Consider the following 18938-nt stretch of genomic DNA (forward strand, 5'->3'; position numbering starts at 1 on the left):
CAACCCCGCGAGAGGAAGCACTTTTGGAAGCGGGCATGAAGCCAGAGTTGTTGCCGCAGATCAGGTGGTAAAAGAGAACAGAGCTTGGCGGCCATATTTGAAGTGGGTAAAAATGTGAAAAGCCGCGTTACCATGACATGAGCACGCAGAGAGCCTTTTCTGGAGATTGAAAGGAAGTCGAAGAGCCAGGTTAGCTATCATCGTAAGCTATCATCGTTTGTAATGGCGTAAACCTGGGTAATTTTCCTTTAATGTCGCGATTGTCCTCTGATTCGTCAGTTTAAAAATAGCCTCAGAATAGTCTTGGCTGTACTTGCAGAGGATTTTTCCCACTCAATGATGTTCGATTCTTTTGATTCTTATTGCTAGGTAATATTGTAATCGCAGGTCCAATGAAATTTGAGGGTAGTCTAGAGTCTGACAGAAATGAAGAGAAGGCAGCCGCTGGGAAATATTTTCCTCCCAGATAAAAAGACAAAGCTTCCAGAGGAGACTTCACCTTTCCATTTTTTCTTCTGTAAGTGGGGTGGTGTGAGGACTGACCATGAGGGGACACGTTTCGAGATGAAAAGCTCACGTGCAGGCCGGGCGCGGTGGCTGCGGCCTGTAATCCCAGCACTTTGGGAGGCCCAGGCGGGTGGATCACGAGGTCAACAGATCGAGACTATCCTGGCCAACATGGTAAAACCCCATCTCTACTAAAAATACAAAAATTAGCCGAGCATTGTGGCGGGCGCCTGTAATCCCAGCTACTTGGGAGGCTGAGGCAGGAGAATCACTTGAACCCGGGAGGCAGAGGTTGCAGTGAGCCGTGATTGTGCCACTGTACTCCAGCCTGGCGATAGAGTGAGACTCCATCTCAAAAAAAAAGAAAAAAGAAAAAAAAAGAAAAAGAAAAACTCACGTGCTGAAGATGGTTGAGGGCAAAGATAGAAAACACCCAAATACTTGATGATATTGAGCTGCTGTACCATGCTTGGAACCGTCTATCTCCAGACTTTGTTGTGTAAGGTAATTAAAGGTCTTAGCGGGGTGCAGTGGCTCACGCCTGTAATCTCATCACTTTGGGAGGCCAAGGCTGGTGGATCACTAGGTCAAGAGATCGAGACCAGCCTGGCCAACATGGTGAAATCCCGTCTCTACTGAAAATACAAAAAACAAAAAAACTAGCTGGGTGTGGTGGTGCGTACCTGTAGTCCCAGCTACTAGGGAGGCTGAGGCAGGAGAATTGCTTGAACCCGGGAGGTGGAGGTTGCAGTGAGCCGAGGTGGAGCTACTGCACTCCAGCCTGGGCGACAGAGTGAGACTCCATCTTAAAAAAAAAAAAAGGAAAAAAAAAAAAGATAATTAAAGGTCTTTACTGTTTAGATTCTAAATCTGTTGCTTGGGTGTTCTGTTTCTTGAAGTTAAAATCATTCATCTCCAGGGAAAAAAGTTACTGCTCAGAAAGGTGGAGTTGATTATATTTGAACCCTTATAAAGTCTCTCAATATGCAGATTACTTTCTAAACAACAAACTATAGTTTCAGAAAGATACAATAACCTGAAATTATTTCAGTGACTGCTAATTTGGGACGATTATGAATGTACCTGACAGATATGGCAAAAATAGGAGGCAAAGAAATATAATACCGATTTAGTAATAATTAGTGGTATGAGCTAACACTTGCATATGTTGGATGCTATTGTAAACATCAATAGATTTTTGATATGGAAACACTGATTTTTTTTTTAGAGATTACTTTTAAAGCTCAATACAATTAGAACTAATTGCAAATATACAGCTACAGAACACTTGGCAGGGTGACTATCTTATGGTACACTGCTACTTTGGTGACCCCAAATGAACCAGGCTTCACAATATTTGTACCTTTAGGAGTTCTATTCTCTTGAGTCTGGTTGGCCCTGTAACTTGCTTTAATCAATAGTAGAATGCATTGGAAGTGATGTTATGCCAGTTTGGGACTATGCCTTAAGAAGGCCTGATAGCTTCTGCTTTTGCATTCAGGGGAAAGCCAGCTGCTGTGTTAGAATTTTGACTTCTCAGACTTACTGCCTGTGAAAAGCCCAACCAATCACTTGAAGAAGAACGGAGGTTTGGGCTAACAGCCTCAGTTGAACCCTCAGCCAGCAGTCAACACCAACTTTTGCCAGCCACGTGAAGAAGGCCATTTAAAACGTGGATTCTCCAGCCCATTGGAGCCACCTCAGGTGACTCCATGTGGAGCAAAGAAAGGCTATTTGAGTCCACATTGCAAAATTACAAGCAAATAAGTAAAATTATTGTGGTTTTAAGCCACTAAGTTTTGGAGTACTTTGTTGTTCAATAATAGATAGCTGAAATGTACAGGCAAACTTGGGAGATACTATGGGTTGGGTTCCAGACCACTACAATAAAGCCAATATCATAATAAAGTGAATCACAGGGAGTTTTTTGTTTTGCAGTGCATATAAAAGTTATGTTGGGCTGGGCATGGTGGCTCAGGCCTGTAATCTCAGCACTTGGGGAGGCTGAGGCAGGTGGATCGCTTGAGCTCAGGAGTTTGAGACCAACTTGGGTAACATGGTAAGACCCCATGTCTTAAAAAAAAAAAAAAAAATACTAGGCCAGGTGCAGTGGCTCATGCCTGTAATCCCACCACTTTGGGAGGCTGAGGCGGGTGGATCACCTGAGGTTGGGAGTTTGAGACCAGCCTGACCAACATGGAGAAACCCCATCTCTACTAAAAATACAAAATTAGCCAGGCTTGGTGGTGCATGCCCATGCCTGTAATCTCAGCTATTTGGGAGGCTGAGGCAGGAGAATTGCTTGTACCTGGGAGGTGGAGGTTGCAGAGAGCCGAGATCGTGCCATTGTACTCTGGCCTGGGCAACAAGAGTGAAAATCCATCTGAAAAAAAAAAAAAAAAAAAAAAAGTGGCCAGGTGCAGTGGCTCATGCCTGTAATCCCAGCACTTTGGGAGGCCAGGGCCAATGGATCACTTGAGGTCAGGACTTTGAGACCAGCCTGGCCAACATGGTGAAACCCATCTCTATTAAAAATATAAAAGCCAAGGGTGGTGGTGGGCACCTGTAATCCCAGCTACTTGGGAGGTTGAGACAGGAGAATTGCTTGAACCTGGGAGGTGGAGGTTGCAGTGAGCCAAGATCATGCCATTGCACTCCAGCCTGGGCAACAAGAGCGAAACTCTGTCTCAAAAAAAAAAAAAAAAAAAAAAAGAAAAAGTTATGTTTACCCTATACTGCAGTCCCTTACGTGTGCAATAACATGTTTAAAAAACAATGTACATACCTTAATTTGAAAATATTTTATTACTTAAAAATGTTGACGATCATTTGAGCCTTCAGCAAGTCATATTTTTCCTTGATGTTGGTTGACTGATCAGGGTGGTGGTTGCTGAAGGTTGAGGTGGCCTAAAATAAGACAGTGAAATTTGCTCCATCAATTGACTGTGCCTTTCATGAAAGATTTTTCTATAGCATGTGATGCTGTTTGATAGGATTTTACCCACAGTAGAACTTCTTTCAAAATTGGAGTTAGTCCTCTCAAACCCTGCTGCTGCTTTGTCAATTAAGTTTATGTGATATTTTAAATCTTTTGTTGTCATTTCAACAGTGTTCACAGCATCTTCACCAGGAGTAGATTTCTTCTCAAGAAACCACTTTCTTTGTCTAGAAGAAGCAACTCCTCATCTGTTAAAGTTTTATCATGAGATTGTAGCAATTCAGTCATATCTTCAGGTTCCACCTCCAATTCTAGTTCTCTTGCTGTTTCTACCACATCTGCAGTTACATCCCTCCCTGAAGTCTTAGACCCCTCAACATCAACCATGAGAGTTGGAATCAACTTCTTCTAAACTCCTGTTAATGTTGATATTTTCACCTCCTCCCATGAATCACAAATGCTCTTAATGGCATCTGGGATGGTGGATCCTTTCCAAAATGTTTTCAATTTACTTTGCCCAGATCCATCATAGGAATTGCTATATATGGCCGCCATAGCTTTACAAAATATATTTCTTAAATAATAGACTTGAAAGTCAAAAGTAGGCCGGGCGCGGTGGCTCAAGCCTGTAATCCCAGCACTTTGGGAGGCCGAGACGGGCGGATCACGAGGTCAGGAGATCGAGACCATCCTGGCTAACCCGGAGAAACCCCGTCTCTACTAAAAAATACAAAAAAAACTAGCTGGGCGAGGTGGCGGGCGCCTGTAGTCCCAGCTACTGGGGAGGCTGAGGCAGGAGAATGGCGTAAACCTGGGAGGCGGAGCTTGCAGTGAGCCAAGATCCGGTCACTGCACTCCAGCCTGGGCAACAGAGCAAGACTCTGTCTCAAAAAAAAAAAAAAAAAAAAGTCAAAAGTACTTCTCGATCCACTGGCTATGGAAAATATTTTGTGTTAGCAGGCGTGAAAACAACATTAATCTCCTTGTACATCTCGATCAGAGCTATAGGGTGACTATCAATGATCAGTAATTTTTTTTTTTTTTTTTTAATGGAGACTGAGTCTTGCTGTGTTGCCTAGGCTGGTCTCGAACTCCTGGCCTCAAGTGATTTTCCTGCCTTGGTCTCCTTAAATGTTGCCTGTAATCTAGTGATTACAGGCATGAGCCACTGTGCCCAGCCTGCAATAATATTTTGATAGGAATCTTTTTTTCTGAGGGGTAGGTGTCAAGAGTGAGCTTAAAATATTCAGTGAACTGTAGGGTAAACAGATATGCTGTCATCCAGGCTTTGTTATTCCCTTTATGGAAAACAGGCAGAGTAGATTTCTTATATATATATAAATATATATTTTTAAATAGACAAGATCTCTCTCTGTTGCCCACACTGGAGTGCAGTGGCATGATCATGGCTCACCGTAGCCTTGACCTCCCAGGTTCAAGTGATCTTCCTGCCTCAGGATCCTGAGTAACTGAGACTACATGTGCAACTAATTTTTGTGTTTTTTTGTAGAGATAGGGCTTTACCATGTTGCCCAGGCTGGTCTCAAACTCCTGGGCTCTAGTGATCTACGCAGCTACCTTGGTGCGTCCCAAAGTGTTGGGGGTTACAGGTGTGAGCCAGCATGCCTGTCTTGACAGTTTTTTTTTTTTTTTTTAAGCACTTTAAATGTATTATCCCACTGCCTTCTGGCATCCAAGGTTTCTGCTGAGAAAATGGCCAATAGTTGTTTTTTTTTTTTTCCAGAGTGATTGGACTTCAGCTGATAGTGTTATTGAGGATCACTTTTACATTATGAGTTGCTTCTCTCTTGCTGCTGTCAAGATTCTCTGTCTTTCAACAGTTTGATTATAATGTGTCTCAGTGTGAGTCTCTTTGGATTTATTTTACTTGGAGTTTATTGAGATTCTTAGATTTGTAGATTAGTGTCTTTCATCAAATTTGGGAAGTTTTCAGCCATTTCTTTAAATAATCCTTTTGCCCCTTTATCTCCTCTTTGGGAATTGTAATGCATATGTTGGTCTACTTAATGGTATTCCACAAGTTCCTTTGTCTCTGTCAACTTTTCTTTTTTTTTTTTTTTTTTTTTTGGGATAGAGCCTCACTGTGTTGCCCAGGCTAGAGTGCAGTGACACAATCTTGGCTCACTGCAACCTCTGCCACCCAGGTTCAAACAATTTTCCTGCCTAAGCCTTCTGAGTAGTTGGGATTACAGGCACTCATCACCATGCCCAGCTAATTTTTGTATTTTTAGCAGAGATGAGATTTTGCCACGTTGGCCAGGCTGTTTTTGAACTTCTGACCTCAAGTGATCCACCTGCCTTGACCTCCCAAAGTGCTGGGATTACAGGCATGAGTCACCTCACTTGGCCTATCCACTTTTCTTTATTTTTCTTTATGCTCCTCAGATTTGAAAATTTCAATTGTCCTATTTTCAAGTTCACTGATTCTTCTGTGTTTGAGCTCCTCTAGTGAATTTTCATTTCAGTTATTGTGTCTTTCAGCTGTAGAATTTCTGTTTAGCTCCTTTTACAATTTTTGTCCCTTTCTTGGTATTCTAATTTTGTTAATATACCATTTTCCTGATTTCCTTTAGTTTTTTGTCCATGTTTTCTTTTAGCTGTTTGAGCAAATTTAAGATAATTGCCTTAAAGTCTTTGTTTGGTGAGTCTAATGTCTGGGTGTCCTCAGAAATGGTTTCTGCCAATTAAGTTTACTCCTTTGAATGTGCCATGTTTTCTTGTTTCTTTGTATGCCTTGTAATTTTTGTAGTTTTTGTTGGAAATTAGACATTTGGGGCCGGGCGCGGTGGCTCAAGCCTGTAATCCCAGCACTTTGGGAGGCCGAGACGGGCGGATCACGAGGTCAGGAGATCGAGACCATCCTGGCTAATACGGTGAAACCCTGTCTCTACTTAAAAATACAAAAAACTAGCCGGGCGAGGTGGCGGGCGCCTGTAGTCCCAGCTACTCAGGAGGCTGAGGCAGGAGAATGGTGTAAACCCGGGAGGCGGAGCTTGCAGTGAGCTCAGATCCGGCCACTGCACTCCAGCCTGGGTGGCAGAGCAAGACTCCGTCTCAAAAAAAAAAAAAAAAAAGGAAATTAGACATTTGAAAAAACAGCTAACTCCCCTAGTCCTTGCAGATTGGCTCTATACTGGTACAGTTCTTCAACAATGAGTGAGGCTTGCTTTGAGCCTAGGGATCAGCTGAGGTGAAGGCTTAAGGTCTTTTCAGGGCTTTTCTGACCAAGTGTCTTACCTGGGCATGTGTAACTTCCCAATTTCCCCATATACATGGCTGCTTTTGAATGTCTTATTTCCTAAAGAGTCTCAGTCCAGTTTCTCCTGGGGCCTTAGATGGTCTACTGTATGTATCCACCCATAGTCTTTTACTCCATATGTCAGTGGGTCTGTAGTCTCCTTGCAGCTTTCATGAGCAATGACTACCGCTTTTCTGAGACCTGAGGCCAGTCCTTTAGGTAACCCCCATATGTACACAATAATTTGTGAAAAGCTTTGCTCTTCTCCCTTCCATTTAAGGGAGGGAACTTGGAATTAGGCTGCTGCCTCTTCCAGACTAAGAGCACTGCCACATCAGGGAGGAGGAGGGGGCAAGGGCAAATAAAAACACCACAAAACTTTCTCAACATTTTGAAGGTGGGCATTCACTTGGTTACTGTAAACTTTTAACTGTTTTTTGGAGCTCTTACACGTTAGTTCAGCTAATTTCTGGTTGTTTTATGAAGTTTATGTGGGATAATGAAAGCTTGGATTATCCCACCAAATGGTTGGATTATCCCACCCGACAAATGGTGGCTTTGTTGTCCACCATTTTGCTGACATCACATGAGCATCCATCTTGATAGAAGAAAAGAGCAAATTGGACCTTAAGTAAGTATAAGAAAAGAAGTAGAAAAATAAGAGAAGAGGCTGGGCGCGGTGGCTCACACCTGTAATCCCAGCACTTTGGGAGGCTGAGGTGGGCAGATCACCGGAGGTCGGGAGTTTGAGACCAGCTTGACCAACGTGGAGAAACCCCGTCTCTACTAAAAATACAAAATTAGCTGGACATGGTGGCGCATGTGTGTAATCCCAGCTACTCGGGAGGCTGAGGCAGGAGAATCGCTTGAACCTGGGAGATAGAGGTTGCAGTGAGCCAAGATCACGCCATTGCACTCCAGCCTGGGCAACAGGAGTGAAACTCCATCTCAAAAAAAAAAAAAAAAAAAAAAGACCAGGACTTCAAGACTAGCCTGGGCAACATAGTGAGATCTCATCTCTAAAAGAAATTTAGGGCTGGGCACAGTGGCTTGCACCTGTAATCCAGCACTTTGAGAGGCTGAGGCAGGCAGATCACAAGGTCAGGAGTTTGAGACCAGCCTGACCAACATGGCGAAACCCTATCTCTACTAAAAATACAAAAGTTAGCTGGGCATAGTGGCCAGCACCTGTAATCCCAGCTACTTGGGAGGCTGAGGCAGGAGAATTTCTTGAACCCAGGAGGCAGAGGTTGCAGTGAGCTGAGATTGTGCCTTGCACTCCAGCTGGGGCGACAAGACCAAGACTCCGTCTCAAAAAAAAAAAAAGAAATAATCTATATTTTGATTATTGTGGTGGTTACATAGGTGAATACATTTATCAAAACTCAGCAAACTATTCATTTAAATGGGCACATTTTATGTAAGTTATACATGAATAAATTTTATTCATAAGTAAAAAAACAGTTTACAGAGGCCACTGCCCTGTCAAAATAGTACATTTGTCTCTATTAATATATATATATATATATATATATATATATTTTTTTTTTTTAAACGGAGTCTCGCTCTGTCGCCCAGGCTGGAGTGCAGTGGCCAGATCTCAGCTCACTGCAGGCTCCGCCTCCCGGGTTTACGCCATTCTCCTGCCTCAGCCTCCCAAGTAGCTGGGACTACAGGCGCCCGCTACCTCGCCCGGCTAGTTTTTTGTATTTTTTTTTAGTAGAGACGGGGTTTCACTGTGTTAGCCAGGATGGTCTCGATCTCCTGACCCGTGATCCGCCCGTCTCGGCCTCCCAAAGTGCTGGGATTACAGGCTTGAGCCACCGCGCCCGGCCATCTATTAATATATTTTGAGTGAAAAAAATTTAAAAAGCTTATTCTGTGGATAATTACTTTGCTTTTTCACCTGGTATGGGCATTTAATCTTTGGTGCTTTATAAGAGAAATGAATAAAGTTCTTAGGTAGTTCTGATGAGAGAGATCATGTCTAAGAATACGTCAGGGATGGTTTCATAGAGGAAACCATTTTAAATCTTGGCCTTAATTAATAGATACAGAGAAAGAAAGATAAAAATAAAGAAAATAGCATGGCATTCCAAGCAGAATGAACAATAAAGGAAAACAATATTGCCTTTTGCAAAAATACACTGTTTTTTTTTTTTGAGGGACTCTGAGTTTTCATTGTTTGTAATATCACATCTCCATATTAAAGACCTAAGTGTAATTTTCGGTCATTAATTATGCACGGATGATTTCTCCCTATGCAGAATGCTGTTTGTGCTTAATCAGGCAATCCTTTAAAAGATATGATCTCTAGGGATTTGCTATTTAAGAAGTGGAATTAGCTACATTACAATTAAATAATTCCTGTTACAGTACCATGTAAAAGTTCATTCATCCATTCAACATTTATTCTGTAAAATATTTATCGAGTGCTCATTATATATTTGGGACTATTCTAGGCAGTAGAGATACACATAAGTCAATATTTATCCCTCATGGGGCCTAATACTTTTTTCTTTATTATTACACTTGAAGTTCTAGGGTACATGTGCACAACGTGCAGGTTTGCTACATATGTATACATGTGCCCTGTTGGTTTGCTGCACCCATTAACTCGTCATTTACATTAGGTATTTCTCCTAATGCTATCCCTCCCCCATCCTCCCACTCCAAGACAGGCCCCAGTGTGTGATGTTCCCCGCCCTGTGTCCAAGTGTTCTTATTGTTCTATTTCCACCTGTGAGTGAGTGAGAACATGCTGTATTTGGTTTTCTGTCCTTGTGATAGTTTGCTGAGAATGATGGTTTCCATCTTCATCCGTGTTGCTACAAAGGACATGAACTCATCCATTATTATGGCTGCATAGTATTCCATGGTGTATATGTGCCACGTTTTCTTAATCCAGTCTGTCATTGATGGACGTATGGGTTGGCTCCAAGTCTTTGCTATTGTGAATAGTGCCACAATAAACATGTGTGCATGTGTCTTTATAGTAGCATGATTTATAACCCTTTGGGTATATACCCAGTAATGGGATCACTGGGTCAAATGGTATTTCTAGTTCTAGATCCTTGAGGAATCGCCACACTGTCTTCCAAAATGGTTGAACTAGTTTACACTCACACCAACAGTGTAAAAGCATTCCTATTTCTCCACATCCTCTCCAGCACCTGTTTCCTGACTTTTTAATAATTGCCATTCTAACTAGTGTGAGATGGTATCTCACTGTGGTTTTGATTTGTATTTCTCTGATGACCAGTGATGATGAGCATTTTTTCATGTGTCTGTTGGGTGCATAAATGCCTTCTTTTGAAAAGTGTCTGTTCATATCCGTTGCCCACTTTTTGATGGGGTTGATTTTTTCTTGTAAATTTGTTTAAGTTCTTTATGGATTCTGGATATTAGCCCTTTGTCAGATGGGTAGATTGCAAAATTTTCTCCCATTCTGTAGGTTGCCTGTTCACTCTGATGGTGGTTTCTTTTGCTGTGCAGAAGCTCTTTAGTTTAATTATAACCCATTTGTCTATTTTGGCTTTTGTTGCCATTGCTAATATTCCCAAATTATATTTAATCTCAAACATTCTAAGACATCACTCTGTAATGAATGTAAAACCACTTTTGTTACAGAGTATGATACCAGTAGTTCTATTTAATCTTCCTTTTAAACAAATATATATTTATTTTAAAACATGGGTTTTTAATGATTTTTTTATTTGGTTAAATTTTCAGCACTGTGTTTAATAATCCGGGATACCAAAAAAAAGCCTGAGAAATTTATAGTCTAGATATAGAGAAAATACCTATACATGACATGATTAAAGTACTTTTAAGTAGAGTGTGTAATGAAATTTGAGGTAACAAAATACAGGGTAACTGTGAGGGTGAAACTGACATGGAGTCACAACAGTCAGGGGACATTTATGACAGAATAGTGTTGGTGAGATTTTGATTGGTGCTTCCAGGCAGAGGGAGCAAGACAGCAGGCCTGGAAGCAGTGATGAGTGGGGTATGTGGAGGACACTGTGAAGACTGGCCTGCAATAAAGTTTAACCTGTAATTCCTTCATAAAGATTTCCACGTAGGAAATTAATCACAGTTATATTCACAGAGGTTAATTACAGTGTTATTTAAAATGATGAAAATTGGCCAGACGTGGTGGCTCATGCTTGCAATCCCAGCACTTTGAGAGGGCGAGGCAGGTGGATCACCTGAGGTCAGGAGTTCGATACCAGCCTGACCAATATGGTGAAATCCCGTCTCTACTGAAAATACAAAAATTAGCTGGGTGTGGTGGCATGTGCCTGTAGTCCCAGCTACTCAGGAGGCTGAGACAGGATAATTGCTTGAACACAGGAGGCGGAGGTTGCAGTGAGCCTAGATCCCACCACTGCACTCCAGCCTGGGCAATAGAGGGAGACTCTGTCTCAAACAAACAAACCAACCCAAAAATACACCAAAAAAACACCAAAAAAGATGAAAATTGGAGGGAAGTGATGACACCTTTGTTGTGTGACACTGATTTCTCTCGTATTTGTGCTGGCTGATCCTGAGGCAAGTCAAAAAAAGACAAAAATGTATAAAAATAAATAAAATGATTAAAAATGGAAACAACCCACATTTTAATCAATAGGGGAATAGAAATGACTTAGGCTGTATTCATTCAATAGAACAATATGTAGCCATTTCAAAAAATGTTTTTGATAACAAGGTGGTAAAATGTCCATGATGAAATAAAAATGTTCATAATTATGTAAAAGAAGCAGAATATAAAATTGTAAGTACATTATGATGGTAATTTTGTGAAAATGAAAAAAATTAATATCTTAGAAAAAATCCTGGAAGAAAATACTCCAAGCATTTTATTTACTTTATTACAATTTATTTATTTATTTTACAGAGACAGGGTTTCCCTATGTTGCCCAGGCTGGTTGAACTCCTAGGCTCAAGTGATCCTTCTGCCTCAGCCTCCCAAATTTCTGGGATTACAGGCATGAGCCACCATGCCTGCCCTCCAAATATTTTATGATGGTTATCACTTGTTGATGGAATTATAGTTGATTTTTATTTCCATCTTTATATTTTTCTGTAATTTTAACATTTATTGTAACGATTACATATTTTGTTTATACGCTTAGATAATATTTGTATTAGTTTGCTAGAGCTGCCATACCAAAATACCATGCACTTGGTTGCTTACACAACAGAAACTTATTTTCTCATAGTTCTGGAGTCTAGAAGTCCATGATCAAGGTACCAGTAGGCTTGGTTTCTTCTGAGGCCTGATTCGTTGGTTTGCAGGTGGCTACCTTCCCACTCTGTCTTCACATGGTTTTCCCTCTGTCTGCACATGTTTCTGGTGTCTCCTGGTATGCCTAAATTTCTCTTTCTTACAAGGATACCAGTCACATTGGATTAGGGCCCACCCTGAAAAAAAAAAACAGGGCACCTCATTTTAACCAAAGCAATGCTTTAAAGACCTTATCTCCAAATATAGTCACATTCTCAAGTACTGGGGCTTAGGATTTACACAAATTTTGGGAAGACACGATTCAACCTATATACTAGTTTAAAAAGTAATTGGTATATTATTGGTAATACAGACACAAAAACTGGGGCAAGCCTGACTAGAGTAGAAAGATATGTGGCAAATGGCAATAGTAGGGTAGGTGAAATAACTTCAATGATACCTTAATTATTGATTGTTCACTGTGTACTGGGCATTGTATTAAGATATATTGACAGTCTCATGAAGTCATTGATTTAAATATTGATTTAATATGGCATCAAGTTTGGGAAAACATTGAATCATGACAAGCTGTGGACTTTGGATAGACATAAGAAATGATTTGAAGGTAGGAAAATGACACGAGGAAGGGTATTTTATTTATTATTATTATTATTATTATTATTATTTTGAGACAGAGTCTCGCTCTGTTGCCCAGGCTGGAGTGCAGTGGCACAATCAAATTATAACCCATTTGTCTATTTTGGCTTTTGTTGCTATTGCTAATATTCCCAAATTATATTTAATCTCAAACATTCTAAGACATCACTCTGTAATGAATGTAAAACCACTTTTGTTACAGAGTATGATACCAGTAGTTCTATTTAATCTTCCTTTTAAACAAATATATATTTATTTTAAAACATGGGTTTTTAATGATGTTAAATCATTAAAAATTAATGATTAATCACAGGCTCATTGCAACCTCTGCCTCCCGGGTTCAAATGATTCTCATGCCTCAGACTCCTGAGTAGCTGGAATTACAGGCGTGCGCCACCATGCCCGGCTAATTTTTGTATTTTTAGTGGAGACGGGTTTTTCCCATGTTGGCCAGGCTGGTCTCAAACTGCTGACATCAGGTGATCCACTGTCCTCAGCCTCCCAAAGTGCTGGGATTACAGGCATGAGGCACCGTGCCTGGCCATTTATTTTTATTATTGTTTTTGAGACGGAGTCTCACTCTGTCACTCAGGCTAGAGTGCAGTGGCGTGATCTCGACTCACTGCAACCTTCGCCTCCCAGGTTCAAGTGATTCTCCTGCCTCAGCCTCCTGAGTAGCTAGGACTACAGACACACACCACCATGCCTGGCTAATTTTTGTTTTTTTTTTTTTTTTTTTTTTTTTGAGACGGAGTCTCGCTCTGTCGCCCAGGCTGGAGTGCAGTGGTCGGATCTCAGCTCACTGCAAGCTCCGCCTCCCGGGTTCACGCCATTCTCCTGCCTCAGCCTCCCGAGTAGCTGGGACTACAGGCGCCCGCCAGGTCGCCCGGCTAGTTTTTTGTATTTTTAGTAGAGACGGGGTTTCACCATGTTAGCCAGGATGGTCTCGATCTCCTGACCTCGTGATCCGCCCGTCTCGGCCTCCCAAAGTGCTGGGATTACAGGCTTGAGCCACCGCGCCCGGCCAATTTTTGTATTTTTAATAGAGATGGGTTTCTTCATGTTGGCCAGGCTGGTCTCAAACTCTTGAACTCAGCTAATCTGCTCGCCTTGGACTCCCAAAGTGCTGGGATTAGACACATGAGCCACCGTGCCCGGCCACAGGAAGGGTATTTTAGGAAGATTAGTTTGGTAACAGAATGGATTAGTGGGCCAGGCGCAGTGGCTCATGCCTGTAATCCCAGAACTTTGGGAGGCCGAGGCGGGCAGATCACTGGAGGTCAGGAGTTCGAGATCAGCCTGGCCAACATGGTGAAACCCTGTCTCTACTAAAAATACAAAAATTAGCTGGGCATGAGAGCGGGTGCTTGTAATCCCAGCTACTCAGGAGGCTGAGGCAGGAGAATCGCTTGAACCTGGGAGGCGGAGGTTGCAGTGAGCCTCGCCATTGCACTCCAGCCTGGGAGCCTGGGAGCCAACAGTGAAACTCTGTCTCAAAAAAAAAAAAAAAAAAAAAAAAAAAAAAGAATGGATTAGTGACAGTTTAATTTCAGGGATCAGCAAACCTTTCTGTAAAGGACCAGAAAGTAAATATTTTGGGGCATACATATGGTCTCTGTTGCAAATACTGAAGTCTGTCATTGTAATAAGAAAGCAGTGACAGACAATAAGTAAATGAATGAGCATGGCAGCTGCTAAATCTCAGGTTTAACCTAAAGCTACCTTCTTACATATTTTAAGTTCAGCCTAAAGGTTTCTTTGTGCATTGTGAACTACAACCTAAATGGAATTGTAAACGGACTGTAGCCTACTCTTGTGCCAATCACTGTTTCGGCCAATCAAACATGGCCAACTGTTCAAACTGTGTTCAAATAGGGCAAATGCTGAGCTACAACCAATCCAGCTGTTTCTGTACCTCACTTCCATTTTCTGTATGTCACTTTCATTTTTCTGCCCATAAACCTTCCATCGCGTGGCTGCTCTGGAGTCTCTGAGCCTACTCTAGCTCAGCAGGCTGTCTGATTCATGAATTAGTTTTTGCTCAATTAATTCTTAAATTTAATTTGGCTGAAGTTTTTCTTTTAACTCAGTGTTCCAATAAAACTTATGTACAAGGAAAATTACAATGTTCCCAACACAAAGAAAAGATAAATGTTTGAGGTGAAGGATATCCAAATTATACTGATTTGATTATAACATGTTGTATACAGGTATTAAAATATCACACATACCCCCCAAATATGAACGACTATTACATATCAATTAAAAATCCCTGGATGTATAAGAACAGGTCATGGGCTAGATTTGGTTGATTGGCCATAGTTTGGTGACTCCTGGAATAGACCTCGTAGAAGGGACAGTAGCAGATAAAAACTGGAGGTTCAAGCACAGTTAGGAAGAGAATATGGCAATAATTAATATCTGCAGTGAGGAGGGCCAGAATTAAGCTAGGCCAATGTGATGGAAATGGAGATATATTGGAGCCCTTTTAGGGGAAAAGGACTGCAGACCAGGTGATGACTGGAATGCAGAACTTGAACTGGAGAAAACGAAAGATTTTGGGGATTCTGAGCAGGAAAGCCGGGAAAGGGCAGGGCTGTGTCACTGACATAAATGGATACATCCATGAACTGGCCATTTGCCTGGTTGCTCCCACATCCTTTTCTGCTTTTACCGTCTCTGACTCATATCACATGAAACTACATTTCCCAGGTTATCTTGCCCCCTGGCTTCTGGATGGGTTCTGGCAATGGAAGTGTAAACCAAAAATAAAATTCTAAGACCCCCCAACCATCTGAATGGACCCCTCCTCTTGGCCAAGGGCATTCCAGAATTAACCTGAAAAACTAGCTCAGGCCATGATGGAAGAGAGGGTTGGAAATGCCTCATTGTACTCTCTTCCCTTTTGGAATTCAGGAAAAACCCGACCAGCATTGACATCAACACATATCTTAAGTCTGATCAGAAACATTTAGAATTTACCCTTTCAGAAGCCTGCTATCTGGATGCTTCAACTGCAGGATAAAACCTTGGTTTACACAACCCCTCACTGTAACCCAGACATTCCTTTCTATTGATAATAACTCTTTCAACCTGATGCCAATCAGATAATGGTTTCTTTTTTCTTTTCTTTTCTTTTCTTTTTTTTTTTTTTTTGAGGCAGAGTTTCGCTCTTGTTGCCCAAGCTGGAATGCAATGACGCGATCTTGGCTCACTGCAACCTCCGCTTCCCACGTTCAAGCAATTCTCCCGCCTCAGCCTCCCGAGTAGCTGGGATTACCAGCATGTACCACGACACCTAGCTAATTTTGTATTTTTAGTAGAGACAGGTTGGGCACGGTCGCTCACACCTGTAATTCCAGCACTTTGGAAGACTGAGGCAGGTGGATCAGGAGGTCAGGAGTTTGAGACCAGCCTGACCAACATGGTGAAACTCCACCTCTACTAAAAATACAAAAATTAGCCAGGCATGGTGGTGCGTGCCTGTAGTCAGTCCCAGACACTCAGGAGGCTGAGGCAGAACTGCTTGAACCTGGGAGGCGGAGGTTGCGGTGAGCCAAGATCGCACCACTGCACTCCAGCCTGGGTGACAGAGTAAGACCCCCATCTCAAAACAAACAAACAAACAAACAAACAAAAAATTGGGCTGGGCGTGGTGGCTCACACCTGTAATCCCAGCACTTTGGGAGGCCGAGGCAGGTGGATCACCTGAGCTCAGGAGTTCAAGATCAGCCTGGTCAATATGGTGAAACCCCATCTCTACTAAAAATACAAAAATTAGCCAGGTATGGTGGCACAAGCCTGTAGTCCCAGCTACTAGGGAGGTTGAGGCAGAAGAAGAGCTTGAAGCTGGGAGGCGGAGGTTGCGGTGAGCCGAGATCGAGCCACTGCAATCCAGCCTGGACGACAGAGTGAGACTCCGTTTCAAAAAATAAATAAATAAATAAATAAATAAATAAATAAATAAATAAATAAGTAGAGACGGGGTTTCTCCATGTTGCTCTGGCTGGTCTCAAACTCCCAACCTCAGGTGATCTGCGCGCCTTGACCTTCCAAAGTGCTGCGATTACAGGCATGAGCCATGGTGCCCAGCAGAGAATTGTTAAATCTACCTATGACCTGGAAGACCCACCCCCCACCTCCCTCCTTTGAGTTGTTCTGCCCTTCTAGATCAAACCAATGTAAATCTTACATGTATTGATTGATGCCTTATGTCTCTCTAAAATGTATAAAAGCAAGCTGTACCCCAACCACCTTGGTCGCATGTTGTCAGGGCCTCCTGAGGTTGTGTGACAGGCGCGTCTTTAGCCTTGGCAAAATAAACTTTCTAAATTGAGACTTGTCTCAGATACTTTTAAGTTCACAAAAGTCACTGGCCCAAGAGTGTAGACAGGGGGGAAGAGAACCCAAGGTAGTTCTCTCCTGTTCTCTCTGCTTCCTGTATTATTCCTAGCAGCAACATCTCTTCCTCCTTGGCCAGACAGCCTTTCTCTCCACGATCCTAGTTCCCTCCATGCAGACCTTGCCATGATTCTTGCGACCTCTGGATGCCCTTAGATTCTGGGCTCCACTAACTCCACTAACTCCCATTGTCCCTCCAGCCTAGGGGGTGGCGGCAGATGCCTACTGTTGCATTTCCAGATTGCTTCGTTGTGCCCCTTTTGGCTTCTTAGCTCTTCTCTTACCCATGTACCAATTCCTTGTGGTAAAATCCTTCTGAAATACTTAGAGTGGTTTCTGCTTTCTGGCTGGACCCTAACTAATATAGTTAAGAAGCTGTGTCAGTTATTAATTTATTATCTCTTAGCTCCAAACCCACTGCTTTGTGATTCTGGGGCTGATAGTCCACAAACTGCTTTTCTGCTGCTCCAACTGGCTCCCTGTTCCACTCTGCCAATGAGGGATGCTAGATCGGGGCTAGAAGACTGGAGGTGGGAGAATGAATTGTTACCTCTAGTTTGTTCCATGTGGGTTTCCTATCTAATTGCATCCTGTGAACACCATCAAGTGGCACTTCTTCATTCTGGCAGTGCCTCTCATCCAGGAACTGTATCCAGGTTCCTATCTTTCTAACACTTGCAGAGCTGGTCTTATCATGCCCACTCAGAGACATCAGTGGTGCTCTCTTCTCAGATATATGAATTTCAGTTCTGGGGGAGCCTTTTTTTTTTTTTAGATGGAGTCTCGCTCTGTTGCCAGGCTGGAGTGCAGTGGCGCAATCTCGGCTCACTGCAACCTCCGCCTCGTGGGTTCAAGCAATTCTCCTGCCTCAGCCTCCCAAGTAGTTGGGACTACAGGCGTGTGCCACCACACCCAGCTAACTTTTGTATTTTTAGTAGAGGCGGGGTTTCACAGTGTTGGCCAGGATGGTCTTGATCTCTTGACTTTTTGATCTACCCGCCTCAGCCTCCCAAAGTGCTGGGATTACAGGCGTGTGCCACTGTGCCCGGCCTAAGCTTCAAAGTTTTAATCACCCTGGCCTCTTTCCTTCGTTCCCTCAGCTGTAGGGGTGGCAACTGCATTCTTCAATTGCTATCTCTGTGGTCCTTTAGAGTTCTCTTTTTGCTCTTTCAGTTACCTAATTAACAACTTTATAATTACTTAACAATCCTTTACATTTAATTCTTTCCATATACTGGAATGGTTTCTGTCTCCTGACTGGATCTTGCCAGTTACAGAAGTGCAGCTGGGGTGTTTTTTGAAAGGTGTCAGGTTTGGTTTTGAATATATTGAACTTGCAATGACAGCAGGCTATTCAAGTGGAGATACCTTGTACGTAGATCAACTATGGTCCTGGTGTTTGTGGGAGAGACAAGATCTGAAAATGTTTTGTTCTCGTCAGCACTGATGTGGTCACAGTAACTATGATTGCTTGAGCTCTTCGGGTGAGTGGTGTGAAGTGCCAAGAGCAGATGACTGAGAACAGCCTCACAAACAAAAGGTGTCAACATTTAAAAAAAATCACAAATTTGAAGATACAATGATGAATTTATGATAAAGTACTGATAAATGAAGTTCGTACCAAGATTTTTTTTTCTGGCTACCCTTAAATTCTTACCCAGCCCGTGTTTCAAAGTATGTACCAATACTGAGGCTATCCTTACAAAGCAAAGCCTAGGTACCCTGGAGCTCTTACTTTTCCTCTAGCACCACTAGGGAAAGCCACCAGGTCACAGTGAAGACAGTAATTTATCCTTTCTTCTTTTGATTCTGTGAGTCTACTGTCAACACTATAGTGGTACTGCAGAAAGACATAAAAGTTATGAGAAAATTTTATCATCTGATCAATGGGGCTCTCCCCATTACCAACCAGCTATTTTTTAAAATGTCTTTTTAAAAACTTTTAT

General features: G+C 42.3%; 1 non-coding gene across 1 annotated transcript; it reads left to right on the plus strand.

The window, feature by feature from the left end:
• Window positions 1-11191: 11191 nt before the first annotated feature.
• Window positions 11192-11256, plus strand: LOC115898025. The gene has a single exon (XR_004057788.1). It is a non-coding gene; the product is annotated as a small nucleolar RNA SNORD41 (small nucleolar RNA).
• Window positions 11257-18938: the final 7682 nt, after the last annotated feature.

This window comes from Rhinopithecus roxellana, chromosome 5 (genome assembly GCF_007565055.1).
Source record: "Rhinopithecus roxellana isolate Shanxi Qingling chromosome 5, ASM756505v1, whole genome shotgun sequence".
Lineage (NCBI taxonomy): Eukaryota > Metazoa > Chordata > Mammalia > Primates > Cercopithecidae > Rhinopithecus > Rhinopithecus roxellana.